The sequence below is a fragment of the Peromyscus leucopus genome, chromosome 3 (assembly GCF_004664715.2).
Source record: "Peromyscus leucopus breed LL Stock chromosome 3, UCI_PerLeu_2.1, whole genome shotgun sequence".
Taxonomy (NCBI): domain Eukaryota; kingdom Metazoa; phylum Chordata; class Mammalia; order Rodentia; family Cricetidae; genus Peromyscus; species Peromyscus leucopus.
In genome coordinates, this window is record NC_051065.1 from 142,366,932 (window position 1) to 142,381,202 (window position 14,271).

The 14,271-nt window shown below is 40.2% G+C and overlaps 1 long non-coding RNA gene across 1 annotated transcript; it reads left to right on the top strand.

Moving 5' to 3' along the window:
- Window positions 1–582: 582 nt before the first annotated feature.
- On the top strand, window positions 583–6,308 carry LOC119087662. Its single transcript, XR_005091171.1, has 3 exons — window positions 583–778; window positions 5,774–5,815; window positions 5,974–6,308. It is a non-coding gene; the product is annotated as an uncharacterized LOC119087662 (long non-coding RNA).
- Window positions 6,309–14,271: the final 7,963 nt, after the last annotated feature.

Sequence of the window (14,271 nt, forward strand, 5' to 3'; positions counted from 1 at the left end):
TTTGTAGGTCTCTGAATCATGTGTCTGAATAGAAACTGTGGGGTTTTTTTCTAATTGCTTGTTTTAGGCTTAACTTTAAAAACTTATACAGAGGGTTAAATAGGGCTTATTTTTAAAATTAATTACGTTAGTATTAAACATTACTATAAGCATAATTTTGAAAATTTTAAATAATTTGATCATTTATAAGGTGACTAACCACATACTTGTATATTTTTAATTATCCTTTACAGTTTATAATAAGTTAATAACTTTCAAAAGACCAAGATTTTGTGTTCCATCTCTGTTAGGATTAGTCTTCAAAAATAAATTATTTTAAATTGAAGCTCTTCTAACATCAAAATAAAATTTTTAATCATAGGTAGTCCATAGAGAGACTGGCGACTTTACTAACCCTTTTACAGTGTACCATGAATGAAAATGGGATCAGCAAAGAACCAAGAACAGCCATCCCTGCGTGAAAAGAGAAAAGGTTTACTCCAAACTGCCCAGGCTGTCTAAGGAAGGAGAAACGACAAGGGAAAGGTTTTTTGTTTTGTTTTGTTTTGTTTTTTGGTTTAAATGAGAATTGGAGAATGTAAACAGCCCTTCGGGGAAAGTGAAGGAGTTCCAGGAAAGAGCTGAGAACAGCTATGAGGAAGCAGAGGATCTAAGTGTCGCGGTGACAAAAATTTCAACCCCGGATGTCTCCAAACGGACTGAAAGACCTGTCAAGAGAGAAATGTCCCAAAATCACAGAGAAAAGGTGTCCCTTTCCGTGTGATGGGAGCCCAGTAGAGTGAGTGGAAGCTTCCTGGCATACCAGTATGGATTTCATAGTAAAAGTACACAATGCAGGAAGTAGGAGGGGAGAGACAAGTGGTTAGAGCGGAAGGGGAGGAAACAGCTGGAGAGATGAATAAGGAAAATTGTCCCGAATGTTGGGGTTAAAGTAGGGGTAGCACATCATCTATTGGAATTTCCAGTTTAGTGTCAGGGGTCTGGCCTAGCACAGAAGACACTGTCAGCCAGGATTCCTTTGTTAATTCTAGCCAAGTGGCCATTCCAAGAGATTTTCCTACCCATAGCATTTTGTGAGTTAACTTTTTCTTTTCTCCCCCACCCTATGAATCACCCTGCTAGTGGACCAGATGCACAGCAGGAAATCCCATGGCCCCTTTTTATGTTTCTCAGGGGGTCGTGTGGAGTGATGTTCAGTCAGGCATTGCAGGGGGTGCCAATCAGAATTAGGATACTTTGCTGCCTCTTTCTTGGATCCTGTGTGCTTCCTCCACTGGAAACCAAAGGCAAACTTTCTGAGTAAACTGTAAAAACTCCATGACTTGACTAGTAGAAACTTTTAAACCTTTCGCTTTAACCATATCCTTAATAATATATGTATAAAGTAAACTTTTTTTTTTTTTTGAACCATGCTGTCCCATTTCTATTGGAACAGGGCACTCAGTTCTCAAAGTTTTTTGCTTACCTGTCCATCCCTAAAACGAGGGCCTCTCCTGGTGGTTGTGCAGCACCCTTTAACAGGATCCTATTCCCTTCAATTCCAATACATACCGCCATCAGGTCCCTGTTCGGGGGCCACCCTGCCAGGGTCCAGCCTCAGCTCGGGTCCAGGTCCTGCCTCAAGGAAAGGGCAGCAGCAGCAGCACAAGGAAAAATTCTGACCACCAAGTGAATTGCCTCCAGGTGGCCCCAAACAGTGCGAGCTATCGTTATCTAATACTTAAGCAGAGTTTTTCTTACCAGGGTTCATTACAGGTTTATTATTGGCTCCTATTTTTGACTTTTAAGAAATACATCATATTTTAAGGAATATATTGTAATTGTTATGAAAACCCCCATTATGGTGGTATTTTATTTGTACTGAAATGTGATTTTAATTATATGTTAATAAATAAGTTGCCTGGGGGTCAGAGCTATTAGAGCCATAGCAAGAGCATGGCGGTGGTGGGACACGCCTTTAATCCCAGCACTTGGTAGTTTTAATCCCAGCACTTGGTAGAAGAGCTAGGTAGATCTCTGTGTGTTCAGGGATACAGCCAGCATTGGAGACACACGCCTTTAAGACCTGGAGGGCTATACTTACAGGCAGTGACGAGGCAGTCACATGTTTGGGTTTACAACCAATGAGAAGGCAGAACAGAAAGACTATATTAAAGATAAACACACAGGAAGTATATCTCTCTCTCTTCTCTCTTCTCTCTTCTCTCTCTCTCTCTCTCTCTCTCTCTCCCCTCTCCCTCTCCCTCTCCCTCTCCCTCTCCCTCTCCCTCTCCCTCTCCCTCTCCCTCTCCCTCTCCCTCTCCCTCTCCCTCTCCCTCTCCCTCTCCCTCTCTCTCTCAGAAGTAGGAGCACCACAGGAGGAAGGGTAAGGTTTTAGCTCTGAGCTCTGACCTCTTGGCTTTCTCTTTTACATTGGTTCTGTGTTTCTTATTTAATAAGACAGTTGGTTACATCTACACCCTCATTGTTCCCCTTTATGCTTCCGAAATACACTTTCCCACTCCCTACATAGCCTTATTCTAGACATAGCGTTTAGCTATTTTTTTTTTTTTTCAGGCTTAACTAAATATCGAGTCAGGCACATTCTGCTCTCACAGCACTTAAGTCAGCTGGCTGCTACTACTTGTAGTTACCAAGTTAAAAAGTAATAGACTTGGGTAAAAGTAATAGACTTGCTTTAAGGACAACAATATTCAAACCCAAACAATTCTTTCATGTCTGCAAGATATGCTTTTATACAGTCCCCTTTTCTACAAGAGAGTCCCATGTCTTAACCTCTCTGTAAAAGGCAGACTTTGATAAGGAACTCTTTTCCCATCCCACTATATCATACTTCTTTTACCAATATAAGCTCCTGTGTCTGATAAAGATGGATCTATCCATCCCATATTTTACATTGCCTTTTCCCCCATTGGATCATACTAGACTCTATCATTGATTCTATATGCTTAGTTTCTATGGGATAATGTTCTTGTTGTTTTTTGTTGTTGTTTGTTTGTTTGTTTTGTTTTGTTTTTCGAGACAGGATTTCTCTGTGTAGCTTTGTACCTTTCCTGGAACTCACTTGGTAGCCCAGGCTGGCCTTGAACTCACAGAGATCCGCCTGCCTCTGCCTCCCGAGTGCTGAGATTAAAGGCGTGCGCCACCACCGCCGGCGGGATAATGCTCTTGTACACTGTAAAGATTTGTCACTCGTAGAAGAATTTCTAAATGGTCTTATTAAATAAAAAAAATGGAGCCAGAAATTGGAGTTAAAGCCTGAGAGAGATTAAAGGAATAGGAAGAGCCACCAGTCAACCTTACCTCACCAGCTCCACAGCTTCCAAATGAGAAATACTTCCTGTCTACCCACACCCATATGCCTTGCTGTTCTGCCCTCTGATTGGCTCTCTCTATCCAGCTACATCACTTCCACTTCCTGCCTAGCTCTGTCACTTCCTGTCTATCTGTACAGACCTACAGACCTACAGACCTCCATGGCTAACTAGTGTTGGAATTGAAGGCATGTGCCACCACACCTGGCTCTGTTCCCAGTGTGGCCTTGAACTCATGGAGATCCAGACATATCCCTGTCTGCCAAGTGATAGGATTAAAGGCATGTGCTAACATTGCCTGACTTTTGTGTTTGCTTATAATGGCTTGGTTTTTCCTCTGATCTCCAGGCAAGCTTTATTTATTAAAGCACAAATGAAATATCAACACATTTCAGCACAAACAAAATATCACCACAGTCATTTGAATTGGTTTAATAAAATGCTGGTTGGTCAGTAACCAAGCAGGAAGTATAGTTGGGGTGAGCAGACTAGAAGAATTCTGGGAAGAGGAAAGGCAGAGTCAGGAGTCGCCAGTCAGATGCAGAGGAAGCAAGATCAGAATGCCAGACTGAGAAAAGGTACCAAGCCACATGGCTAAACATAGATAAGAATTATGGGTTAATTTAAGAGAAAGAGCTGGTTAGTAATAAGCCTGAGCTAGTGGCCTATCACTTATAAGTACTATTAAACCTCTGAGTCAATTATTTGGGAAGCAGCTACCAGGTATTTGGGGGTTGTTAGCCGGACACAGAAACTTCCATCTACACTTAGCGTCTAGGGAACTTACTCTCAATAGTTGGCATTAAGTGTATTCTTGAGGCTTTTCCCCTTTTCTGTGTATGCACACATTCCTTCCTCTCCTTTCCAGAACTGTGAGACATGGTTAATGTTCCAAGTGCTGTTTTCTCATATGTACTTGTCTCCATTGAGTCAGAAAAGTTCCCAAGACTAAGAGTTATAGTTAGTAATTCCAGATAAGAGATTTAAGAAGCATTAGCCCCCTGCTGAATCTTAGGGGGAAATATTTGAGAAAGAACAGAACTTCCACAGAAAATTACAACTGTTGCATGCATGACTGACAAAGTAAAACTAAACGCCTCCCAAAGAATCACCAATATAATGAGAGAAAAAAGAGCCTGCAAGTTGCACGTATTTTGCAAATTCATATGCTATCCTCACTGGTCCTTGCCAAGTGAGAGTCCATTTTCACAGGTGCCTTGCCCCTAGGAAACCCATTGGTCAGGTAGTCATATGCTGATCTGAGACTAGGCTACACAGTTCCTGATAGTTGCCTAACACAGATGGGTCTTGTTCAGTGATGTGTGGTATGCACATTACATTTTTTCTATTCTGCTATTAATGAGCATCTATGTTTCTGGGTTGCCTGTTAAAATTAATGCTAAGATGACCATTTTGTACAAGTCCCTCTGTGTACATGTAAACAAGTAAAATTACTACAACATGATTTGATAATACTTAACATTAATAGCTATGTCAAAGTCTTATCACATAGTTACAAACACTTATTCCATCAGCTGTAACATATCACTTCTAAAAAACTTATATACTGGTCTTTTTTAGCCAGAAGAATGGGCATTTAGTGGTCTCTATAGGGGTTTATTCTTGTGCGCTCTCTCTCTCTCTCTCTCTCTCTCTCTCTCTCTCTCTCTCTCTCTCTCTCTCTCTCAGAACAAACACCTGCATCATCATTACATTGTTGGGTGTAGCAAGACATTGCCCTCTATTATCACTGCTCATTCCATTAGGGTACTATAATACAATATGCTTTCCCTAGTACACTGCATAAATTACATTTCCCAGCATGCACTGCATGTTCATTCCTCTCTTATCCGTTGTACTTAGTTCTTTTTGTACTCTATCACACCACTGCTATGAAGGTTGTATCCTTCTAATAAATCACAACACAATGAGACCTCTCATACAGGTCTGGTTCTATACTTTTTGTGGAGCACTCATTGAGGGGTGGAGTTGCTGATCCCTGTATAGGTCATGGCTCTGTAGATGTGTGTTCCCTTTATTTGCATTTCAGAGCTCCCTCATTCTTCTCCAAAATATCATAATTATTAAATATTATCAGACTAGCCACATCTAAAGATTCTATGAGTAACAATGTTCCAAAATTAAAATATATGGTCTAAGTGTAGTGGCTTGTATTTTTAATGCTAGCACCTATGAGTCAAAGGCAAGCATATCTCTATGAGCTTGAGTCCAGCCTGGTCTGAGGCTAGCCAGAGCTACAAGGTGAGAACCTATTTCAAAATAAATACTTTCTCCAATTAATAACAGCAACTTCTTCAAAGCAATATTTCTCTTGAAGAATCCATAATAAGTATGGAATATTTTCAAATTCTAGAGCATTTATCTGTTTTATTTATTGTGCTTAAAGTCTGTTTAATTTCATGTCACAATCTCCTACTTTGTAATTCTGTTTCTTTCAGGAACAGATGACTATGTGCTGAAAAGTGACATGTTCATGACTGGTAAGGAGTGGTTAATGAATCACCCATTTGGGATGAGCATTCAAAGTGCTTATTAGGATCAACATACAGAAGACAAGGTTTTTTTCTCTCTTCACCTCCCCCACACAGTCTCAAGTTTCAAACCTCCTCTTGAATTCAGTTGAGTGTCTCCCTCTTAGCTCACAGATGGGTGCTGCAAAGATTGAAGAGGTTTCCATTGGCATGCTAAAGACAGACCTCACTACCCCACATAGCCTGCAAGAGATAGAAACAGGTATGTATTTTAATGCAACTTGATTCAAGCTAAAAGAGAAGAGATTCACCAGGGACCCTCAGAAGAGTTGAACCCCCTGCCTGTTAGCCTGTTGTGGTGGATCTCTATAAATGTGAAGATGCTTGGAGGCCTCTGTTATATTAGTTACTCTATCAGAATACATGATACTTGAGTATTTCAGGGCAAGAGAAATGAACAATTAATTACAAGAGCCTAAGTCATAGTTTTTGTTTGCTTGGTTTGGGGGGTTTGTTTATTTGTTTGTTTTTGTTGTTTTTTGTTTTTCACTTGTTTGGGTTTTTGTTTGTTTTTGGCGTGTGTGTGTGTGTGTGTGTGTGTGTGTGTGTGTGTGTGTGTGTTTCTGTAGCTTGCTTTCCCAATCTGGTAATTTGCATTCTGGTGAGTTACAGGAAGTTATTGTAAAACATGCTTCTTTGTGTCCCAGAGTGAAGGAAACTCTAAGAGCACAGCTTTCAGTGTGCACAGCTAAGGACCGTCCCTGTGGGGCTGGAGTCTGTAGTTTGCAGATCTTGTATAAACTGTGATTCAACATAAAGGTGGGGAGGGGAGGTGCAGTAAGAGGCTGAAACCCCCCCCCCATATCCTCTGGCAGTTTTGGTTTATGGTAAATTGTGGAAATGAAGAATCCTGTGAGATTTCTGTTTCAGTCTTAAAAAGGAAACTGTCTTCTGTATCTAGAAACTTTTATTTCTTCTGTCTTCTTCCATTGTTTTAATTTTTGTTTGTTTGCTTGTTTGTTTTAGTGAAAGAACACTGGGTTTCCTGGCAAACAGTATTCATACTCACCAAAAAAGCATGGTCAAGAAGAACATAGATTTTTTTAGATGAGCCAAATATTCCCATAACTGAAACCATTTTTGTTTGCTGCACAGATACACATACACATCCCACAGTTCTGTGAGACAGATTAGGCCAAGTTGAGAATTTGTCTTATTGGTTTTTTTTTCCTATTTTTGCATATGCTTGAGAGTTTCCATAAGAAACATTAAGGGAAAGAAGGAAGAGGAGGAGGAGGAAGAGGAGAAGGAAGAAGACGATGACAATGACAAGGAGGAGAAAGGGAACAATGAAAGCCAAATATGCAAGTAAATAATTAATTAAATTTCAGAAGTGAAACACCCATATGGGTCTTGGGGGGTATTTAAAGGAAAGGTTGGATACTACCTTATTGAAAAAGAAAGCCATCATGGAAACCTTGATGCACTGAACTCAAATGACATCTTTGTTTAATGTACAACTAGAAATAAAAAGGGGTTGAGAAGTTTCTATGGAGCCAAACTCCAAAAGACATGCTATATGCTGTCCCAGAAATTTTGGAGAACTCCACATTTATCAAGTAGCAGCATGGAAAATCCGGGGAGGTTCAGAGAAAGAGCAAAAAGGCCCAGCTTTGTCCAAAATCCAAAAGCAGTAGAGAATCAGAACACGGAGAAGCTAAGATCCTCTGATTTAGAGCTCAGAAAAGCCAGCGAGCTTCACAGACTGCTTGGCTGCTGCTCCACAGGTGACCACAGAGTGGAGTTTCAGGGAAGGAAAAGCACATTATCTCATTAAGGGAAGAATTTCCCTGCCACCTCTTTAGCTTTAGATGAACCAGCCTTCTTGAGGGGTGGTCTCTTGGCCAGGTGAATGACAGACCCAGCAGGACTAACTCTTGTGATAGGACACAATGGTGTGTTATGTCTTTTCAGTACAAATAGATTCCACTCTTTTGTCAGGAGGAAATAGACTCAACAGAGCACTGATATCCTCAATGGTCTTAAAGGCTATTGTAACATTTCATGCTCAGGAGACCCAAAAGTCATTTAAGTTATGAGCTAAACCTGAGGAATTGATACAATGTATTTCTGCTAGGAAGGTCTAGGGATCCATTTTTAAAGCTGTTCAGCAGACATGCTTAGTATCATTTACACCCTCATACACAGCACCCAGGCAGGGAGCTCACTTAGAAGAAAAAAAATAGGAATTACTTCTGAAATCTGGACTGGAAAGAATCCAAGACATTTCCTGTTTCAAGGAGAATCGGAACTGCTCACCCTTGGGACCTCTGCTTCTAAACCGTCTTGCCCATTTCTTTCTCCTGTCCTCATCAGCTTCAGCATCCAGTTCTATGCCTCAGTTTTTCCCTTAGTTTAAGCTGAGACTCCCTGTTATCTTGGAGTTTTGTGAAAATGAATAAAATGTGGTGATTAAAGTCAGCTGGTACTTTTTAAAATGTAATTTATATTCAATAAAGTTTATTCATTTGCTGTACATGTCCATGAAATTTGAGAATATGTATAATCATGTAGTCACCATCACAATTAAGATGCACAAAATTACTGTTGTGCCCTTATCTCCTCTGTACGTTAATACCACAGATGCAAAGGAAAAGAACACTGACCAAATCATGGTGAAATTAATTAAAGCAAGCTTTTTTTTTTTTTTTTTTTAGCACAGGCTGTCTCTACTTGAGGAGGGGTTCAATAAATCAGCATTGGACATGGAGATGATTCTGTATGGCAAACGTTTTGCTCTGATTGGTCAATAAATAAAACACTGATTGGCCAGTGACTAGGCAGGAAGTATAGGGGGGACTAACAGGAGAACAGAAAGAACAGGAAGGCAGAAGGCGTCACTGCCAGCCACCGTCAGGACAAGCAGCATGTGAAGATGCCAGTAAGCCACAAGCTGCGTGGCAGGGTATAGATTTGTGGAAATGGATTAGTTTAAGCTATAAGAACAGTTAGCAAGAGACCTGCCACAGCCATACAGTTTGTAAGCAATATAAGTCTCTGTATTTACTTGGTTGGGTCTGAGCGGCTGTGGGACTGGCAGGTGAAAGAAATTTGTCCTGACTGTGGGCCAGGCAGGAAAACTCTAGCTACAGGTTCAAAAAATCAGCATTGGATATGGACATGATTGTTGTGAGATAATCTTTTGTACACTGTCTTGGCCAAGGTACCTTCTGATTAGTTTAATAAAGAGCTGAATGGCCAGTAGCTAGGCAGGAGAGAATAAGCAGGACTTCCAGGGAAAGAGATGAACTGAGGATGAATCTAAGTTCAGGGAGATGCCAGTGAGACACAGAGGAAACTGGATATACAGAATAGAGGAAAGATTTAAACACACACACACACACACACACACACACACACACACACACACACACACACATAGATTAATAGAAACAGGTTAATTTAAGTTATAAGAATTAGTTGGAAACAAGCCTAAGCTAAAAGTCAACCTTCATAAATAGTAACAAGTCTCTGCATCATTATTTGGAGGCTGACAGTCCAAAGAAAATCTGATAAGAAAGACAAGCTACAGCAGATAAGCTTTTTTTTTTTTAATATATATATAGTTCAAGAGTAAGGAATTTCCAAATAGAGGATTTGTCAAAGCAAATAAGCCAGGTTACAGAAGCCTATCAGAAGCATAATAAGGTGGTCATAATAACTTTTTTAAACAAAGGCATGATTGCTGTTTCCTGGGACAGGCAGTACAGAACCATTTATAGTTAAGGTTATAGGTGAGACACAGCCTGATCCTTGAGAAAGAGATTTAATCATAAATAGGAATGAAACTAGTTTGTCTTTATTGTAAGATGGCTTTTAAGACCAAGATGGTGGTAGGCTGATTTAATCAACCAATCTATGGCACCCTTGCCTTTTCTGCTCTTACACACTTGATTTTCAAGTACCGTGTAGCTGGATCTCTGCAGAGGTAATGTAATGGAGATTCATCCACAGTGCATTTAAAGTGTGTGTCAAATACAAACACAGTTGGCCAGAGTAGAAGATTCCAAAGCATAAGTGATGAGAGGCATGAGCTGTGATTTCAAAGTATGCATCTCAAAACCTAGTTAAAAAAAAAAAAAAAAAAAAAAAGTTTTACAAACAGGAAAGTGGTGGTTAAGAGTGTGAGCAGAAAGAGAACAGTTGGGTGGCTGTTGAAATTTCCCAGCAGAACACCACTGCTCTGTGGTCAGATTCTCCAAGTAAATGGCAAGGGGGAATGGGTGGGCTTTTGTTGTTTTGGTTTTGGTGGTGATGGTGCTAGTGAGAAGAACTATTTTGACCATGCCACATTTTGCAGGCTAGTGTTTCCCTATAGTAAAATCCAGACAGGTGAGTTTACTTTCTTTTGTCAAGAGAAAAGCAGGATGCGAAGGAGGATTGTGGAAAAGGAAACTGTAGGATTAGAGGAACCAGGAACAGTAGTACTAAGAGGCTGATAGCCTAGAAATTATTTCCTCACAAGATATGTATCTTTAGTCCCAGCACTCAGGAGGCACATCCAGGAGGATTACTACAAGCTCCAGACAAGTGCAGTCTACATAGTGAGATCCAGGTCAGGCAGGGGACACAGTGAGATTCTGTCTCAGAACACAAAACACAAAGAAGAAAAATAAAACATTTCCTCTGCTGTTTGGTTCAGTGCAGAATTCTACCAGAATTTCAAAGAAAAGCTAATACCAGTACTTCTCAAATTGTTCCACACAATAGAAATAGAAGGAACACTGCCAAACTTTTTATGAGGCTGCAGTTACCCTGATACTGAAACCATACAAAGATATAACAAAAAAAATAGAATTACAGATCAATTTCCCTCATAAACGTTAATGCAAAAAATACTCAATGAAGTACTGGCAAACCAAATCTAAGAACACATTAAATAAATATATATCATCCACCATGATCAAGTAGGCTTCATCCCAGAGATGTAGGGATGATTCAACATATGAAAATCCATCAATGTAATCCACCATATAAATAAGCTTAAAGAAAGAAACACATGATCACCTCATTAGATGCTTTAAAAGCCTTTGACAAAATCCAACACGTTCATGATAAAAGTCTTGGCGAGATCAGGAATACAAGGAACATACCTAAACATAGTAAATGCAATATACAACAAGCTGCCAGCCAACATCAAATTAAATGGAGAGAAACTCGAAGTGATTCCACTAAAATCAAGAACAAGACAAGTCTGTCCACTCTCTCCATATCTATTCAATATAGTACTTGAAGTTCTAGCTAGAGCAATAAGACAACAAACGGAGATCAGGGGATACAAATTGGAAAGGAAGAATTCAAACTTTGCTATTTGCAGATGATATGATAGTATACATAAGTGACCCCAAAAATTCTACCAGGGAACTCCTCAGCTGATAAACACCTTCAGCAATGTAGCTGGAAGCAAAATTAATTCAAAATAAATCAGTAGCCATCCTATATACAAAATGATAAAAAATTCAGAGAAGCATCGCCGTTTACAATAGCCACAAATAATATAAAATATCTTGGGGGTAGCTTTAACCAAACAAGTGAAAGATCTATATGACAAGAGCTTTAAATCTTTGAAGAAAGAAATTGGAAAGGATAACAGAAAATGGAAAGATCTCCCATGCTCATGAATCAGTAGGATTAACATAGTAAAAATAGCAATCTTATTGTTTTTGATTCAAAGCAATCCCCATCAAAATTCCAACACAATTCTTCACAGATTTTGAAAGAACAACACTCAACCTCATATGAAAAAAAAAAAAAAACAACCTCAGGATAGCTAAAACAATTATGTATAGTAAAGGAACTTCCAGAGGTATCACCATCCCTGACTTCAAGCTCTACTATAGAGCTATAGTAATAAAAACAGCAAGATATTGGCATGAAATCAGACAGGTAGATCAACAGAATCAAATCAAATCAAAGACCCTGATGTAAATCCACACATCTATGAACACCTGATTTTTAACAAAGAAGCCAAAATTATACAGTGGAAAAAAGAAATATCTTCAACAAATGGTGGTGGCATAGCTGGATGTTGGTATGTAGAAAAATTAAAATAAATCCATATCTATCACACTGACACAATTCAAGTCCAAGTGGTTCAAAGACCTCAACAAAAATCCAGTTACACTAAAGCTGATAGTCGAGAAAGGGGAAAGTAGCCTTGAACATATTAGTACAGGAGATTACTTCCTGAACATAGCCAGTAGCACAAACACTGAAATCAACAATTAATAAAAAAAAAATGGGACCTCCTGAAACTGAAAAGCTTCTGTAAGGCAAAGGACACTGCCAGTAAGACAAAATGGCAGCCTACAGAATGGAAAAATACCTTCACCAATCCCTCATCTGACATAGGAATGATCTCCAAAATATATAAAGAACTCAAGAAACTAGACAACAAACCAAATAATCCAATGAAAAATGAAGTATAGATTTAAACAAAGTATTCTCAACAGAAGAATCTCTACTGGCCAAGAAACACATAAAGAATTGTTCAACATCCTTAGCCATCAGGGAAATGCAAATCAAAATGACTCTGAGATACCATCTTACACCTGTCAGAATGGCTAAGATCAAAAATACTAATGACAATCTACGTTGGAGAGGATATGGAGTAATGGGAACACGCTTCCATTGCTTGTGGGAGTGCAAACTTGGACAGCCACTTTGGAAATCAGTATGGCGGTTTCTCAGAAAATTGGGAATCAACCTACCTCAAGACCCAGCCGTACCAATCTTGGGCATAAACACAAGGATGCTCAGTCATACTCACAAGGTCCTTGCTCATATGTTCATAGCATTGTTATTCATAATATCCAGAACCTGAAAACAACCTAGATACCCCTCAATTGAAGAATGAATAAAGAAAATGTGGTACATTTACACAATGGAGTATTACTCGGCAGTTAAAAAAAATGACATGAAATTTGTAGGCAAATGGATAGAACTAGAAAAAAATTATCTTGAGTGAGGTAACCCAGACCCAGAAAGAAAGACAAACATAGTATGTACTCACTCATAAGTGGATATTTATTAGCTGTGAAGTAAAGGATAACCAGGCTACAATCCACAGCTCAAAGAAGCTGGGTAACAAGAAGGACCCAAAAAGAGACACATGGATTTTCCTGGGAAGGGGAAATAGAAGAGATCTTCTGGGTAAACTGTGGGGGTGGGGAGGGGGAGTGGGGATGGAAGTATGGGAACATGAGGGATTGGGTGGGTTGGTGGTGGGAATGATGGAGAGAATAATGAAAGAGATATCTTGATGGGGGGGAGCTTTTAGGGTTAGGGAGAAACCTGATGCCAAGGAAACTCCCAGGAATCCATAAGAATGGCCCCAGCTAAGCCTCCTAGCAATAGGAGAGAGGGTGCCTGAACTGGTCTTCTCCTGTAATCAGATTGGTGACTACCCTAATTGTCATCAGAAAGCCTTCATCCAGTAACTGATGGAAGCAGATGCAGAGATCCACAGCCAAGCACTGGGCAGAGCTCAAGAGTCCTGTTGAAAAGAGAGAGGAAGAATTGTATGAACCAGGGGAGTCAAGTCCATGACAGGGGAACCCACAGAGAAAGCTGACCTGAGTTCATGGGAGCTCACCAACTCTGGACCGACAGCTAGGGACCCTGTATGGGACCAATGTAGGCCCTCTGCATGTTCTGACACTTGTGTAGCTTGGTCTGTTTGTGGGGCCCCTAGCAGAGGGATCAGGCTCTGTGCCTAGCACTTGAGCTAGCTTTTGGGAACCCAATGCCCATGCTGGATTGCCTCATGGAACCTTGATGTAGGGGGAGGAGCCTGGTCCTGCCTCAACTTGATGTGCCATGCTTTGTTGACTCCCATGGGAGTCCTGTCCCTTCTGAAGGAAGGAGGAGTGGATGAGGGGTGTAGAAGGGAGGAGGGAGGGGAAACTGGTTGGTGTGTAAGATAAATGAAAAAATAATAAGAAGAATAAAAAACAAATGAGAATTGACTCAAAGACAGCTACGTCACCAAAGCCCAGATCAAGATGGGAGGAAGGGGGCTCACAAAAGATAGAAAACTGAGACACACTGCACAGCCTGCAGACAGCATATCAGGCTGGAGACTGTCTGTCTTAATTACTTTTCTATAGCTGTGAAGAAACAATGATCAAAGCAACTTATCAAAGAAAGTGTATTGCAAGCTAGCTTAAAATTTCAGATGGTGAGTCAATGACCATGGGGGGGGGTCATGAACCCCAACCCCAGTGACACCTCAAATAAGGCCACATTTCCTCCAACAAGGCCATATCTCTTAACGTTCTCCAAACAGTTTAACCAATTGCTGACCATGCATTCAAATATAAGAGCCTACAGGAGCCATTCCCATTCAAATTACCACAGTGTCCTTTTCAGGGGCTCAATTGGTCTGTGCCTCTTCTATGCGATAC